Source organism: Suricata suricatta, chromosome 17 (genome assembly GCF_006229205.1).
Source record: "Suricata suricatta isolate VVHF042 chromosome 17, meerkat_22Aug2017_6uvM2_HiC, whole genome shotgun sequence".
Classification (NCBI taxonomy): domain Eukaryota; kingdom Metazoa; phylum Chordata; class Mammalia; order Carnivora; family Herpestidae; genus Suricata; species Suricata suricatta.
The window spans coordinates 58394336-58411289 of NC_043716.1; the positions used below are offsets into that span (position 1 = coordinate 58394336).

Below are 16954 nucleotides of genomic sequence, written 5' to 3' on the forward strand. Positions count from 1 at the left end.
GCCTGCCACAGCGTGCCTGCCACGGTGCCCGGAGACTGCTCCTGGGCTGGGGGAGGCAGGGAGAGGCTGTGCCCTGGACAACCCAGGACACCCATGCCATGGTAGAGTCCGGCGTGACAGCACAGCCCTGGCTCTGCCACTCTAGGTATGACCTTGCCTCCTTCGTACAGTGACACAATAGGGACATCTTGGGCCATATGTGCGGGAGCCCTTGCCAGGGGGGGCACTCTATTTGTAGCCGCGGAGCCACGCTGTCCTGTGAGGGGCCCTGATGTGTTCCCTGCAGTTTCCCCTTGGGGTGGGGAAGGCCTCACTTACCTGGCAAGCGGCCCAGACAGCACAGTGAGGGTCTGGAAGGCAGAGGGGGCCAGACGCAGTCCACCCACCCAGGTCTGTGCTTGTGACCGATCACCCCCTGTGGAGGCGTGGTGGAGGAGCCGTGTCCCCAGCACAAGTGCGCGGGCAGGTGACCATCCTGGGGGCTCGCGTAGAACAGAGAAAAAACACTGTCTTTCAAACCGATAACCATCGCTGTGAAGCTTTGTGTAGGGAGCGCGGGAGTTTGGAAGCCAGGGACGACCCTCCCCTTCCTTGGCTGAGTGCTGCTGGCCTGGCGCTTCAATGTGGTGTCGGGGGACACACGCACAAAAGTCCTTCTCCGGGGCCCCCACCAGGTGGCTGGGCTGGACATCAAGTGTCCATGTCAACGCTGAGGGGACAGTTCCTTCCCTCCGTGCCATGGGCTTCTAACATCTCCGGTGGGGACAGAGTCGCCTCAGCACCCTTCACCTGGCCCCACCCTGCAGGCTCGGCTGTGCTGTTAGGGTGTGGTGTCCTCAGGAGTCCTGGACTCCCAGGATGGCAGCGGGTTCCTGGAGGCCACTCCCTCCTCGCCACCACGTCACCGGCCCTCCGTGGCTCCTGTGACCCGACGTCTTTACCACGCTTCCGGATGCCAGAGATGGTTTCACCTCTCCTCGGTTCTTTCTGTGACGGGCATCAGACTGATGCTGAACTTTGGGAACTTGGGCTAAAATTTTGGTCCTCAAAATGGATCAGAAAAAGCTTATGATCAAACCAGTTGTAAAACAGGAAAGAACAGTCGAGAGAGCTGGAAGCTGGAAGCAGGTGGTGCCACCTGCAGAGGCCACTCTTGGGAAGCGCCTGCCTTCCGGGACGAAGTTCACGGTTTTCAGCACCATTATAGCAACTGTTCTTTAACTTTTGGGATTCAGTTGCCCAAAATGCTTATTTGTATTGTTTGCTGTTATAAACGTTCTGGAAACAAGTCCTTGTGCACGCATTTGCACACTTGTCCACCTACCTTTGCCACGTCCCTGCTGTGCTGCTGTCACTGGCTGTGCCCAGCACTGGCCTCACATTCACCAGGACTGGGCTCTGGGCACAGCCTTTTGAATCCTCGGTGGAGAAAAAAGGTCTCCTGTCGGGGTAGGCCGAACATTTTGGAACACCTTGCTGGTGGGTCCTTTGAGATTATTTTGTTGCTTATTCATGTCTGCCTGTTTCTCTACTGTGTATTTTGTCTTTTTTGTTTGTAAGGACCTTTTTCAATTTTCCCCTTATCATTTTTTCTACTCGGGTGTTCAGTTCGAGGGTTTTTGCTTACCTGTCTCCACGTCTTGAGTATTGTACGTAGGTCTCTCCTGTTCCTTTGTCGTTTCTGGTATTACAGCTCGTGATTAAAGCAAAGCAGCACTTTTCACTGGGCGCTATTCACGATTTTGTTTTCACAGTTCACTCGCACTGAAAGTGGTGTCAAAGCAGGCAACGAGGGGAAGGTCTGGATTCCTGCATGCGGACACTGGGGCGTTGCTCACACACAGGGTGACCCTGGTCCGGGTTGGCACCGCTGCCCTGGTATTTAATTTGGCTTAGCGTTTTAGCGCGCTTCGAAGGGTTCTGGTTGGAAAGAAGAATGATGCAGTTGCCTTCTTAGTGCCGTTTGTCAGGTGCTCTATTTACCCACCGACTTAGAACGCTCCCTTACGGCCGGCAGGGCTCCGGTTATGTGGCTTTGCTGAGCCGAAGCCTTTTTTCTTCCAAGTAGACTTTATGGTATCTGGAATTATAGCTTAAAATGAAAATAGTTTGGTGGGATTACAAAAATACAAAAATGATTCCCAAGGGCTGAGGGGACAGGATGTCAGGGCTTCGTCAGGGTTTTCTCCCCGACCCCAGTACGCTAATCCCTCTCCCGTGTGGCCCTGTAAAACGCACTGCCCTTCGTATTTGCCTGTTTGCGGATGACGTTAAACTATTCAGCCTGTGTGGGAAGCAGCTGAGTTTTTCTTGTGTTCTTTTTGGTTTCAATATAACTATTTACAAAATTACAATTTGGAAAACTGGTATTTCTACAGTGTGGTTTTATCACACATGGGGTCTATTGAATTTTCTGACTGTAAATTTATGGCTTTCGTAAAATTGGTGAAAATTTTAGCCATTGTTTCCTCAAATAATACTTGTCATTGACACTATCACTGCCCGTTCTGCTTTAAAGCCTGTATCCGTGTCTTTTTCATTTCAGATGTATTTGTTAGTTCTAAAATTAGTTTCTGATTCGTAGCAAACCTTTGTTTGCTCATTTGAGCATTTTTTTTTAAAGTTTATTTTGGGGCACCTGGGTGGCTCAGTCGGTTGAGCGTCTGGCTTCGGCTCAGGTCACCATCTCACGGTTCATGGGTTCAAGCCCCGCATCGGGCTCTGTGCTGACTGCTAGCTCAGAGTCTGGAGGCTGCCTCAGATTCTATATCTCCCTCTCTGTCTGACCCTCTCCTGCTCACGCTGTCTCTCTGTGTCTCTCAAAAAGCATTTAAAAAAATTTTTAAGTTTATTTTGAGAGCGAGTTGGGGAGGGTCAGAAAAAGAGGGCGGTTGAGACTGCCAAGCAGACCCCTCGCTGTTAGCCCCGAGCCCCACACGGGGCTCAGGCTCACAAACCACAGGAAACCCTGAGCTGACCTGAGCCGAGACCAAGAGTCAGATGCTTAACCAACTGAACTCCCCAGGCATCCTGGGAGCGTTGTTTTACACCCTTGTGCACGCTGCCAGCGCCTGTGGTGACACCTTTGGTGAGTCTGTCTGCTCTGCTCTTTTTTTTTTTTTTTTCCTGAGTAGGAGTCACATTGACATGTCTTCTGTGTGTCTAGCACTTTTTGGTTGTGTCCTAGCATTGCAAATGGTACACTGTAGATGCTACGTATTCTGTTAGGTTTCTCTGAGCAACACTTTCTTTTTTTAAGTGTTTTAAACATGCGGAAACCACGCTGCAGGCTCTGTCCCCCCAGGGGCGGCGGCAGGGCCCAGGAGGGCAAGGATGTGCAGTTTTGTCAGGTGGTTTTCTGCGTCTGTTCGGGTGACCACGTTCATCTTTTATTCTGCTGACTTGAATCTCCTTGAGTTCTGAACGTTCAAGTTCACAGTCCTGAGATAAAGCCCACTTGGATACTCACTGCTGCATTCAGCTTGTTCGTATTTGAAGATTTGTTGTCTGTGTAAGAGATACTCACCTGTAACTTAATTTTCTTACACTGTCTTGCCCCATTTTGGTATTGTGCATTTCAGGTTAGTAATTTTATGGTTTGGGCATTCATTTTAAAATGATTTGCTTTATGCAACAGCCACCAAAACCTGAACATACTGGATTCTAGCCAAAGCGAAGTGGTCCTGAGGGGCGGAGCGACAGCTGGTGGGAGGGGCTGTTTTGAACGCTCTCGCCAAGAGCCCGCCGGTCCACCCAGCCCTGGCTCTGAGCCTGCCAGCCGCCGCCACGCCGTGTTCACTAGCTGATCCGTGCCAGCAGGGCATGAGGTCTTCATGGTGGGGCATTTCCATCCTGGGGTCTGGCGAGTCGCTGAGGACAGAGGGTCTCAGAGCCTCTCGCGCGCAGGTGGAGATGACGACAGTCCGGAGTCTGTCCGGATATCACGGAAGATGGTGTCTTGGTGCCCTTCAAAGCAGACATGTGGCTGCGGAAAGTCACAGCATTTCCTTGTTCCAACACCTACAAGTGGGGCCAGCGCGTCCAGCTGTCTGCTTTGCTGCTGCCGCCGGCCTGTCCCCCGTGCCTGCTGGCTCTGCTCGGAAGAGGGCTCCGTTCCTGTGGACGGGGGCTCGCCATCGCCAGGGGCTCCGGATGGGCTGGGCCACCTTCTTCTGTAAGCAGAAACGAGATGCCAATGAGACTGACTCACGTATTTGAATATAAGAAAGCACAAGATTTCTGTTCTCAAAATTAAGACCAAATATGAGTTACTTGTCTAATTCTTAGAATTGTCTGCTTTTATTCCACGTTAAAATACCTTTCCTGTTGAACGTCATCTGTTTTCTGAAGGGCAGTGCACGTGTCACAGAGACACTATTCAAAGCTCTCTGAAAGCGGCCCCCAACGGCGCAGGCACCTTTGTGAAGTCACCTGGCAGCCCTGTCGCCTCACGGAGACCACACCCCACAAAACGGTGGACGCCAAGCTTCGCGGGGACACCGGACAACCCCCACAGACCCCTGGCGGAGGGGGTGCCGGGCAGGGGAAGCTCCGGTGAGGCCGCGTCGGTGTTTGCACACAGCACTGTTCTCCGTGTCCACAGGGCTAGGGTCTCCTCGGTCTCGGTGTGCCTGGTGTTGAGGGGACCCACCTGGCAGAGGAGACGAAGGGAGGACGCTCCCCCTGGACTGAGAGGTGCACAGCCTCTAAATCCTGGAAGCGAGGTGGGGTGCCCGCCCTCCCACTCCTGATGGGGCATGGAGGGTCACCGGGGTGGCCCACGAGCCCCGGCCCCAGCACCGCGCGGACTTGTCCACGGGGTCCGATCTGTGCAGGCCTCTAGCTCGCGGTCCTCCGTGTCTCCCACCTCCTTCCAGGTGAAATTCCTCTTCTTTCCGGTAAAATAACACACAAAACTGACCATCTTAGAATACAATTCATGGTCTTAAGTGCGTTCCCACTTTCCTACCTCCGTTCAAAAACATCCCTGTCTCCCCAAAGCAGCGGCCTTGCCCTCGGGCAGTCCCCACCGCTCCCTCCAGCCCCTGGCGAGCGCGGGCCCCTCTCCGTCCCCTGGACCTGCTGGTCTGGATGCTTCGGAGAACTGGGATCACCCCTGGGTGACCTTGGTGACCCTCGCTTTCTCTCTGGTGCTTCCAAGTTCATCCCTGGTGTGGATGTTGCTCTTTGTTCTTGCTGCAGGGTCTCCGGGGAGAGGAGTGACCTAGAGGACGCCCCGCCGAGAGCAGCTGCCACCTCCACGCAGGCCTGCTCACCAGCCGTGACTCATGGGGAAAAGGGATCCTCAGCTTTTTCAATGGTGTAAAAGCTTGCCTGCACCCACTCTTTGGGCCACGCACAGTTTTGTGAGTGTTGACAGTGCTACTGCCACAGTGGGCGCGCCCCGCTGTGCCCCCCTTCCCGCCACCTGCACCCCGGCTTCGGCAGCCCCGGGTCTCCACCAGCGAGCGCACAGGCAGCCTGGGCCAGCCTGGGACAGCCGAGGCCGCCCCTCTGCGCGGGGAGGCTGCGGGTCTGGACGTGGGCGCTGCTCCGGGCACCCGGGGGGCTGGCCTAGGCCCCTCTCCAGCTGCCGGTGCTGCCGGCCATCCCGGGCTGGGAGATGGGCTGTCTCCCCTGTGCGCATCCGTCCCTCCTCTCACCAGGATGCCCGCCACCCGGTCTGCCCCCCCACGGCCTCGTCTTCACGTGGTCCCCCCTGCACAGGTTCCAGGGGACCCGGCGCACCGTGCGCACGGCCCTCGGGTCGGCTCGTGTGCGTCGGTGGCTGTGGAAGGATCGGTCGTGGGCCCCTCCGACACCCGTTTCTGGCCCAGGTAGGACGTGGGCGCTGCTGCAACGACACGGAGGGGTTTTGGGGGGGGGGGGGAACGGGGCAGAGGGCCGAGCGCGAGGCCGCCCCCCGGAGGCTTCTCTTTTCTGTGCTTGGCGGAACTTGCTAAGTGATGTCACGTGTTCTCACGTCGTCGTCACCCAGGTGACATCCCAGGGCGCACCGGGCACTCTAGGTTCCAGGTGGGCGCCAGTCATCTGTCTCTACTTTCAAGACTTCTTTCCCCAAAACACGTCGCTCGCACGAGCGACTCCCTGCTGTCCCCTCTGTCTCCCCGTCTCTTGGGAGCCGCCAGTCTGTTTTATGCCTCTGGTCTGCCCGCATGCAGGGCACCTTCTGTGTCTGGCTCCCCAGACCTCGCATGGTGCCCGGGGCTCCCCGCGGAAGGGCCGTGTGAGCCCGCGTCCCCGCCTCCCGGCTCGAGTCTTCAGCCTTCGCGGGTCAGACGCAGGGGTGGCGCTGCTGGGCCGCGGGGGGAGTCTGTGTTTGCTGAGGAGCCGCCCCCCTTTCCCAGGACGGCTGCGCCGCCTTTGCGTCCCCCCCCCGTAGGACCAGGGTTCCCGTTTCTCCAGAGACTCGCTGCCATTTGATGTTCCCCATTTTTTACGTTAAAGCCGTGCTAGCGGAGGTGAAGTATCCGCGTTTCCCTCAGGATCGTTGATGTCCAGCTTCTTTTCATTCGTTTGATTGTGTATCTTGGGGAAAATGTCTGTTCTAGTCCTTGGCACAATTTGTTTTGTTTTTGAGAGTGAATGCACGTGAGCAGGGGACAGTAGAGGGAGAGAGAGAACCTTAAGCAGGCTCCACGCTCAACACAGACCCCCAACTCGGGGCTCGATCCCACACGCTGCAAGATCGTGATCCGAGCCAAAATCGAGAGTCAATGCTCAACCACTGACTGAGCCGCCCAGGAGCCCCCACAGTTAAATGTACATCACACAATTAACCATTTTAGCCATTTTTGTGCACTCTTCAGTGACAGTAAGTATATGACATGGAGCCCCCCATCTCCCGAACTGTTCGTTACCCCAAACGGAATGTGTACCCACTGAAGACTCTTCCCCTCTCCTCCCTCCCCCTTTGGTAGCCTCTCTTTCACACACTACCTCCAGGGGCCTCGTGTGAGTGGCTCACACACTATGTTTGTCCATTGTTGTCTGCCTGTTCACGTAGTGGGTCTCCAAGGTTCACCCAGAGCAGGTGTCAGGACTGCATTTGCTCATTTTTAAACTGACTGTTCTTTTTGTGAAGTTGTACGAACGTGTAAATATGATATGCAGATATTTTCTTCCATTCTGTAGGTTGTCACATTCTTGACGATAATCTTTGATGTAGAAATGTTTTGATTCTGGAGGCGTCTAGGTGACTCACTTGGTTAAACGTCTGACTCTTGGTTTCAGCTCAGATCATGACCTCCTGGTGCAGGAGTTCAAGCCCCGCATGGAATCATCAGTGCTTGGGATTCTCTCCCCCCACACTGCCCCTCCCCTTCTCGTTCTCTCTGTCTCTCAAAATAAATAAACTTAAAAAAATTTTTTTAAGTTTTAATGTTTTATGAAAATTGAGGTTAAAATTTTTTTCTTTTGTTGCTCACACTTCTGGTGTCAACCTTTAGAATCTGTTGCCAAATCTGAGGTCATGAGTTTATCCCTGTGTTTTCTCTTCTAAGGGTCTCACAGTTTTAGCTCTGTCGGTCGGGTCACTGGTCTGTTTGAAGTGATGTTTGTGTGTGAAACGGGGTGAGGCTCCAGCGTCATCCATTCGTCCAGGACGGGGTTCCTCTCCTCGAATGTTCTCGGAGCCCGTGCTGCAAGTGCACTGGCCACAGACGCGCGGGCAGATTTCTGGACTCTGTTCTGTTCCGTGTCTACACCCAAATCTCCTGGTTTTGATTCCTGTATAGAAAGGTTGCAGCTATCAGACCTCCATCTTTTTTCTCTTTTCTTCTTCAACATGCTCGTAACTATCCAGGACCCCTTCTGTCCTTATGGATTTGAGGACTGGCTTTCCTATTTCTGCGGAAGGCCCCTGGGTCTGTCGCAGGGCTGGTAACGGGGAGCGCAGCCATCTTAACAGCAGAAGGGCCCCCCGGGGCGCCCAGGACATTTCATGTCTTCAGGTCGTTCGTAGTTTTGTGTCTACAGAGCTTCCACCTCTTTGTTAAATTTACTCCTAGGGATTTTATTTTTTTGATGTTCTGATAAGTGGAATTGTTTTCTTAGAAAAATTTTTTAATGTTTTTTAATTTATATCTGAGAGAGAGACAGCGTGAGCAGGGGAGGGTCAGAGAGGGAGGGAGATACAGAATCTGAAGCAGCTCCAGGCTCTGAGCTGTCAGCACAGAGCCTGACGCAGGGCTCGAACCCACAGACTGTGGACCGTGAGATCATGACCTGAGCCAAAGCCAGACGCTTAACTAACTGAGGCACCCAGGCGCCCCTGGAATTGTTTTTTTAATTTGCTTTTGGATTGTTCATTGTGGGTGCTTAGAAATACAGCTGGTCTTTGTGTCCTGGGCTCGTATGCGGCATCCTTCCTGAATTCATTTCTTGGCTCTAGTAGTTTGTGTGGAATCTATGGGATTGCCTATCTGTACAATCATGTCATCTGCAGATAGAGATCGTTTCACTTCCTCCTTTCCAATTTGGATGCCTTTTCTCTGGCTCGGCTGACTGGTCTGGCCAGGATTCCCAGGGCTGCCGAGCAACAGCGGTGAGAGCAGGTATCCTGTCGTCTGGAACTCACAGGAAAAGCTTCCAGTCTGTTACCACTGAGTGTGATGGGAGCTGTGGATCTCTGAGTTTTTCCTGATTGACTTTTATTGAGTTTCTTGGCTGCATACGTCAAACTTGAGGAGTGTTCTTTTCTTTTTTTTTTTTTTTTTTTTGGAAAATTTATCATTGAGACACAGGGAGAGACAGAGCATGATCATTGGAGGAGCAAAGAGAAGGGGAGACACAGAATCGGAAACAGTCTCCAGGCTCTGAGCTGTCAGCACAGAGCCTGATGTGGGGCTCGAACCCAGGAACTGTGAGATCATGACCTGAGCCAAAGTTAGATGCTCAACCGACTAAGCCACCCAGGCGCCCCAAACTTGGGGAGTTTGCAACCACAATGTATTCGTATGTTTTACTGTCCTTTCCTCTCTCACGTCTCCCTCTGGAATTCCAACAGTCCATATGATGGGGTGCCAGACGGTGTCCCATGGGTATCCTTCCTTCCCTTCCCTTTCCTCCTATCTTAATTTTTTTAAATGTTTTTATTTATTTTTGAGAGAGAGAGAGCATGTGTGGGGGAGGAACAGAGGGAGAGACAGACAGACAGACAGAATCTGAAGCAGGGTCCAGGCTCCGAGATGTCAGTACAGAACCCAATGCAAGGCTCGAACTCATGAACTGTGAGATCATGATCTGAGCCAAAGTCGGACACCTAACTGACTGAGCCAGTCAGGTGCCGCTTTTTTATTTGAGAGGGAAAGAGTGCACATATGAGCGGGAGAGGGGGGTAGAGAAAATCTTAACCAGGCTCCACACTCAGCACAGAGCCTGACAGGAGGCTCCATCCCACAACCCTGGGATCATGGCCTGAGCTGACTGAGCCACCCAGGTGCCCCTCATTTTGATTTTCCTTCCCCTGCTGATTAGGTTGTCTCCATTACCCTGTCTTCAGGTTCACTGATTCTTTGTTTTAAAGATTAAAAAAATTTTTGTTAATGTTTTATTTATTTTTGATACAGAGAGACAGAGCATGAGAGGGGGAGGGGCAGAGAGAGAAGGAGACCCAGAACTGGAAGCAGGGTCCAGGCCCTGAGCTGGCTGTCAGCACAGAGCCTGACGCGGGTCTCGAACCCATGAACGTGAGATCTGACCTGAGCCCAAGTCGGAGGCTTAACCGACAGAGCCCCCCGGGCGCCCCCCGTTCACTGATCCTGCCCAAGTCTGCTTTTGAACACCTAACAGGAAATGGTTATTTTCGCGGCTATACTTTTCAGCTCCACAAAAATTTCTACTTCACTTTTTATAATTTCTCTTTATTTTTCTATTCATACACTGTTCTGATTTCTTTTAGTTCTTTGTTCATGGCGTCCATTCTCTCTTTGCACATATTTAAGACATTATTTTAAAGTCTTTTGTCTAGGGGCGCCTGGGTGGCTCAGTTGGTTAAGCATCCAACTTCAGCTCAGGTCATGATCTCGTGGTCCATGAGTTTGAGCCCCGCGTTGGGCTCTGTGCTGACAGCTCAGAGCCTGGAGCCTGCTTCAGATTCTGTGTCTTCCTCTGTCTCTGCCCCTCCCCTGATCATGCTGTCTCTCAAAAATAAACATTAAAGAAAAAAAAGAAGATAAGCTTATTAACACAATAATACAGGTTTTAAACATTGTGATGTATGTGTACTTTAAAATGTATCATTATACAATTCAAAATATAAAAAAAATATGGGTTTCTAGCAGAGAATATAGTCAGGATTATGATTTTTGATTCACTTTGACAATTTTTTTGACAATCTGTGTTTTAATAGGTGCATTTAAACCACTGGTGTTCGAGTGATTACTGATATAGTTGGATTCATACCCACCATAGTCATTACTGTTTTCTGTGTGTTGCCCTCATTCTTTGAAAACTGTATGCACAGGTGTGGATGTTTCTGGCATTTCTCCTGCTTGCTCTTGCCTCTGGTTCTGACATTAATTTGGGGTAAACTTTCTTTTGTCATTGTTTCAATATTTTCCGTTCCTTCGAAGAGCTCCAGAATTCCTTCTGGGGTTCCCGTCACCAGCATGCACACCTCGTGTGTTCATCCAGCAGTCCTGGGGCATTCGGCTCTGGTTTTTTGTTTTTTGTTTTTTCTTTTTCAGTCTTTGCTCTTTTCAGAAGTTTCTATTATTAATATTTCCTCAAGTGTAGAGACTCTTCCCTTCGCTCTGTCCAGTCTACCCACAAGCCCCTCGAAGACCATGATTTCTGTTACAGTGTTGTGTTTTTAACCACCAACCTTTCTTTCTCCTTCTTTGCTGGGCTTCCCATCTCTCTGCTGACTTTGCCCACCTACTCTTGTGTGCTGTCTCCTTTATCCATATAATCATAGTAGTTCTACATTCCCCGTCTGGTAACACCAACACCCTGACCCTGTGGGTTCTGATGTGGCTCTCTCTTCAAATTGTGTTTTTCCTTTTAGTTATTCTGATTTGTAGTTTTTCTTGACAGCTAGACCTGATGTACTGTGTAAAGCAACTGCTGTAAATAGGCCTTTAGTGATGGTGGGGGCGGGGAGGTGGTCTGCACTCCCAAGGTCAGGGCTGTCTTTTTTTTTTTGAGACAGAAACAGACAGAGCATGAGCAGGGAAGGGAGAGAGAGGGAGACACAGAATCCAAAGCAGCCCCGGGCTCTGAGCTGCCAGCACAGAACCCGATGCGGGGCTCGAACCCACAGACTGCGAGATCATGACCTGAGCCGACTGAGCCACCCAGGCGCCCCAGGGGTGTCTTTAGTGGACTTCTCACTGTTCCTGTTTCTCAGTTTTCTCTCCCCCGCGGCCCCCATGGGGGACCGGCCGCTACAGGAGGTGGGCGTTGGCAGTTCCCCTCCCCCAGCTCAGTTAGGCTGTTGATTCTAAGACGCCAGTTCTCCCGCAAGTGAGGCTCTGGGTAGCTGGTTTTCCCTGAAGGCCTGTTCCCAAGAGCCCTTTGGAGAATTCCAGAATAGCTTTCCTCCCTCCCCCTGCTTCTTCTCCTGCGTTTCCTAGGAGAATCTGGATGAGCTCCTGCAGGTAAAGACCCCAAACCCCTCTGACTGGGTCCCTGGAAATGTCCAATTCAAAATCGTCCACACGGAGCCTCCAGCAGTCTGTGAACCCAAGGTGAGGTCTTCCTAGGCCGGCACCGGCTCTCCACGACTCCACGCCGGTCCCTGCAGCGTCCGCCACCCTGCACCCAAGCCCGCCTTTGCCCCCGGGCCGCCGTCTCTCGCAGACCCAAGAGGCGCTCTTGCGTTTTCAGGCTGTTCAGCGGCTTCCTCGCTAGGACTGAGCGGCAGCTTCCGAGCTCCTGGCACGTGGAAAGTGAGACCAAAGTCCGTCCTTCATTTGGAGGCTCGAGTTAGGTGCTGAAACCCTTAGGGGTGTTAGTGTTTGGTGAGCTGACCCTGGCTCAGCGTGGCCCGTGCTGCTCTATGCCTGGCGGCTCTCCGTTCTGGGGGCTTTGACCCTGACGTCGCCGCTCCTCAACTCTCTTACTTTTAACCTACGCATAACCTTTAAAGTTGGGTCTTAGTTTTCATCCAATCTGACCGTCTCTTCAATGAAAGCGTTCCTTACTGAGTCGAGCTGACGTACAATATTAGTTTCAGGTGCGCAACACAGGGACTCAACAGTCCCGTGATCGCTCCGCACTCCCCGTGTGTCACCCCGGCCGTCACTGTTCGTTACAGGATTATCGACTGTATTCGCTGTGCTGTTTTCCTCTCCATGACTCTTTAGTTTACAACGGGAAGTTTCTACCTCCTAATCTCCATCTGTGTCACCCCCTCCCTCACCCCTCTGGCAACCAGCAGTTCGTCCTCTGTATTTATGGGCCTGTTTCTGCTTTGTCCATTTGTTTTCTTTTGTAGATTCCACACGAGTGAAATCATATGGTATTTGTCTTAGTTTGCTTAGCGTAATACTCTCTAGACCCATCCATGTTGTTGCAAATGGCAAAAAAAGAAAATCGAATCTTTCTTACGACAGAGTAATACTCCGTTGCACACGCACATCATCTTTATCCATTCATCTCCCCACGCACTGGGCTGCTCCAGCACCCTGGCTATTGTAAATGATGCAGTAAACATAAGGGCGCGTGTATCTTTTCAAATTAGTGTTTGGTTTTCTTTGGGTAAATACTCAGTTATGGAATTACTAGGTCATATAGTAAAATTCTTTTATTTTTAGTTTTTTGAGGAGCGTCCGTACTGTTTTCCACAGCAGCCGCACCACTTTACATTCTACCAAGAGGCATCAAAGTTCCTTTGTCTCTGCATCCTCTCCAACACTTGTTATTTGTCTTTAAAAAAAATTTTTTGAACCATTTTTTTATGTTTATTTTTGGGAGAGATAGAGTGAGAGCAAGGGAGGAGCAGAGAGGGAGGGAGGCACCTCCCCCACCTTTTTTAATAGGGGCTCCTGGGTGGTTCAGTTGGCTAAGTGTCCGACTCCACAGTCTGTGGGTTCGAGCCCCGCATCAGGCTCTGTGCTGACAGCTCAGAGCCTGGAGCCTGCTTCAGATTCTTTGTCTTCCTCTCTCCTCTGTCTCTCAAAATAAAACAAAGACATTAAAAAAAACTTCAAAAAAATTTCTTTAATATTATCTTGTAGAGAGAGTGAGGAGAGGAGGGGCAGAGAGAGACAGAATCTGAGCAGGTTCTAGGCTCTGAGCTGTCAGCACAGAGCCTGACGCGGGACCTGAACCCATGAACCTTGAGATCATGACCTGAGTTGAAGTTGGATGCCTGACTATGCCACCCAGGCGCCCCTCTTGCCTGTTTGATAATAGCCATTCTGACAAATGTGACGTGATCTCTCTTTGTAGTTTTTATACATTTATTATAATGTTTTGTGAGAGAGAGCATGAGTGGGGGAGGGACAGAGAGAGAGGGAGAGAGAATCTCAAGCTGCCTCCATGTCATCAGTGCAGAGCCCGATGCAAGGCTCAATCTCGTGAACCACGAGGTCATGCCCTGAGCCGAAACCAAGAGTCTCCTGCTCAACTGACTTGAGCCCCGCAGGTACCTCTGTAGTTTTGATTTACATTTCTCCGATGATTGGTGATGGTGAGCATCTCTCCATGCATCTGCTAGCCATCTATAGGTCTTCTTTGGAGAAATGTCCAGTCAGGTTTTCTGCCCATATTTTAATCAGATTATTTTTTGGTGTTTAGGTTGTAGAAGTCCTTTATGTATTTTGGATATTAACCCCTTATCAGATCTATCATTTGCAAATGATTTCTCCCGTTCAGTAGGTTGCCACCTTCTTTTGTTGATGGTTTGCTTGGCTGTGGAGAGTTTTGCTTTGATGTAGTGATTTTTGCTTTTGTTTTTCTTTTCTGGCCTGAGAAAAACTATTCAGATATGTTGTCACGACTGATGTCCAAGAAATTACTGCCTGCTTTCTTCTAGGAATTTTATGGTTTCAGATTTGACATTTAGGTCTTAAATCTATTTTACTTTTCATTATGTGGCACAGAAAAGTGGCCCAGTTTTCCCAACACCATTTATCTTTTCCCCATTCTGTATTTTTGCCTCCTTTGTCATAGAATTGATTTGGGGTTTACTTCTCAGTTCCCTGTTCTGTTCCATTGATCTGTGTGTCTATTTTTGGACCAGTACCATACTGTTTTATTTTAGCCTTGTAGAATATCTTGAAATCTGGGATTGTGATACCTTGAACTTTGTTGTTTTCTCAAGACTGCTTTGGCTATTTGTGGTCTTTTGTAGAACAACACAAATTTTAGGATTTTTTATTCTAGTTCTGTGAAAAATTTGTGTTTTGGATGGGGATTGCACTAAATCTGGAGATTGCTTTTGGTAGTAGGGACATCTTAACAATGTTGATTCGGGGCACCTGGCTGGCTCAGTTGGTTGAGTGTCCAACTCTTGGTTTCTGCTCAGGCTATGATCTCACAGTTCGTGGGTTTGAGCTCCATCTCAGGCTCTGTGCTGGCAGAACCTGCTTGGGATTCTCTCTTTCTTTCTGCACCTCCTCCACTCGTGCTGGTACTCTTTCTCAAAAATAAACTTCAAAACAAAACAGTATTGATACTTCCAATCCATGAGCATGGAATGTCTTTTCACTTATTTGTGTTGTTTTTGATTTCCTTCATCAATGTTTTGTAGCTTTCAAATTTTCTTTAATGTTTTATTTATTTTTGATACACAGAGAGACAGAGCATGAGAGGGGGAGGGTCAGAGAGAGAAGGAGACACAGAACCGGAAGCAGGCTCCAGGCTCTGAGCTAGCTGTCAGCACAGAGCCCGACGTGGGGCTCGAACCCACGAACGTGAGATCTGACCTGAGCCGAAGTTGGCGGCTTAACCGACTGAGCCACCCAGGCGCCCCTGTAGTTTTCAGAATAAAGGTTTTTCACCTTCTTGGTTAAATTTATCCCTAGGTATGCTTTTTGATGCATTTGAAAATGAGGCTGTTTTCTTAATTTCTGACAATCTCTTTTAATTGGCATGTGTAGGCTGTTTATATTTAATATAATTAATGATTCTGCCATATTTTTTGCTTCATTCCTTTTTTACCTTCCGTTTCCTGTGCCTGCATTCTTTTGTATTAAATATTTTTAGCATTCCATTTTAATTTACGTTTTAGCTTTTTGTTAGGTATTTTTAATGGCTGCACTGGTGATTACAATATTCAAAGCTGTCTTTTCAGTCGCCTTCCGAACTAATGTTTTACCACAAGTGAAATGCACACTCTTACAAACCTTCGCCTTCCTCCTCTACACTGTAACTTTGTCAATATAACATTTCCATACACTGAGAACCCTGAAAGACAGTAATTGTTAAGGTGGAAAGTCAGACATCCTCTAGAAGACTTGAGAGGAGAGGCACCTGGGTGACTCCACCAGTGAAGTGTCTGACTTCGGCTCAGGTCATGATCTCCAGGTTTGTGAGTTTGACCCCCCGTGTCAGGCTCTGTGCTGATAGCTCAGAGCCGGAGCCTGCTTCAGATGCGTCTCCCTCTCTGCCCCTCCCCTTGTTGTGCTCTCTCTTAATGAATAAACATTATACTTAAAACTTTTTAAAAGAATAAAAGGAATTTAAGAGGAAACATTACTGTATTTGCCCAGATCTTTCTGATTTCTTTCTTAATGTTAATTGATTTAAAAAAGTGTTTAATGCTTAGTTATTTTTGAGAGAGACAGAGCATGAGCAGGGGAGGGGCAGAGAAAAGAGGGACTCAGAATCTGAATGAAGCAGCTCCAGGCTCCTAGCTGTCAGCCCAGAGCCTGATGTGGGGCTTGAACTCACCAACTGTGAGATCATGACCGAGGTGAAGTCAGACACTCAACTGGCAGGCGCCCCAATGGTTGATTTTTGAGAGACTGAGAGAACACGAGTTGGGGAGAGATAGAGAAAGGGGACTAGAGAACTGAAGCAGACCTGATGCGGGGCTGGAACCCACAAACCGTGAGATGACCTGAAATCGGACGCTTAACCAACTGAGCCCCCAAGAGCCCCTGGTCTCATTCCCTTAGCATTGCTTTCTGAGAGGCTCTGCTGGTTCTGGACTCATGTAGGAAGATCTGTTTCATCTGTATTCCTGGAATTACTCTATGGATACAGTTCTCTAGATGGTTACTTTCAGCCTTTAAAAACTGTCCAGTCAGATGGGCTCCGGCGTCTGGTGAGAAATCTGTTGTTACTCACTGTTGTTTCTCTGTATAGAAGGAGTCACTTTGTGGGAGGTCGCTGTTTTCAAGATAAAAAGTCTTCAGTTTCATTAGTCAGTGGTGTTTTGACATGATTTTCTTTAACTTTTTGGGGTGTACTCACATTTGTGAATCCTTAAATTTGTCTTTTGCCAAATTTGGGAGATTTACTCATTTTGGTAAAACACGATTTTTTACACCAATGTCTTTCTCTCTTTGCTGGGAATCCATTAATGCACACATCAGATCTTTTTATATTTTCTCACAAGTCCCCAACGCATGGTTTCTGTTTCCAAATGTTTATCAACTGAATTTGTCGCTTTTACGCTCATAACTCTTGGTTTATTTCAAGAGCATAATAACCAGAGCTTTAAAAGGCTCTCATTTTTTTCTGAGCATTCCAAAACATTTGACATCTACTGACTTTCTTTCCCTTTAAAGATTTTTCTGGCTCCATGTTGACTCTCAGCATTAAAATCCTCTAGAAAATGTTGATGTGTTTTTTGTGTTTGGAAGCAGGCAGTCTGACTAGGTTCAGACTGCACGCGCTTACCTCCTCTGGAGGGGCTTTGGTTCCGGTGTCTGTTGTTCCCCAAGCCCGTGTAGGGCTCTTTGGGTCTCTCCCTGTGTGCACCATCAGGGCCAATCCATACTGTGGTTCGGTTAATAAAGCCTCTGCTTCCCCAGGCCAG

The 16954-nt window shown here is 49.5% G+C and overlaps 1 long non-coding RNA gene across 1 annotated transcript; it reads right to left on the reverse strand.

Moving 5' to 3' along the window:
- Positions 1–3605: 3605 nt before the first annotated feature.
- On the reverse strand, positions 3606–5372 carry LOC115281831. The gene is made up of 3 exons (XR_003904421.1): positions 5080–5372; positions 4319–4891; positions 3606–4172 (listed from the first exon to the last, which is right to left on the reverse strand). It is a non-coding gene; the product is annotated as an uncharacterized LOC115281831 (long non-coding RNA).
- Positions 5373–16954: the final 11582 nt, after the last annotated feature.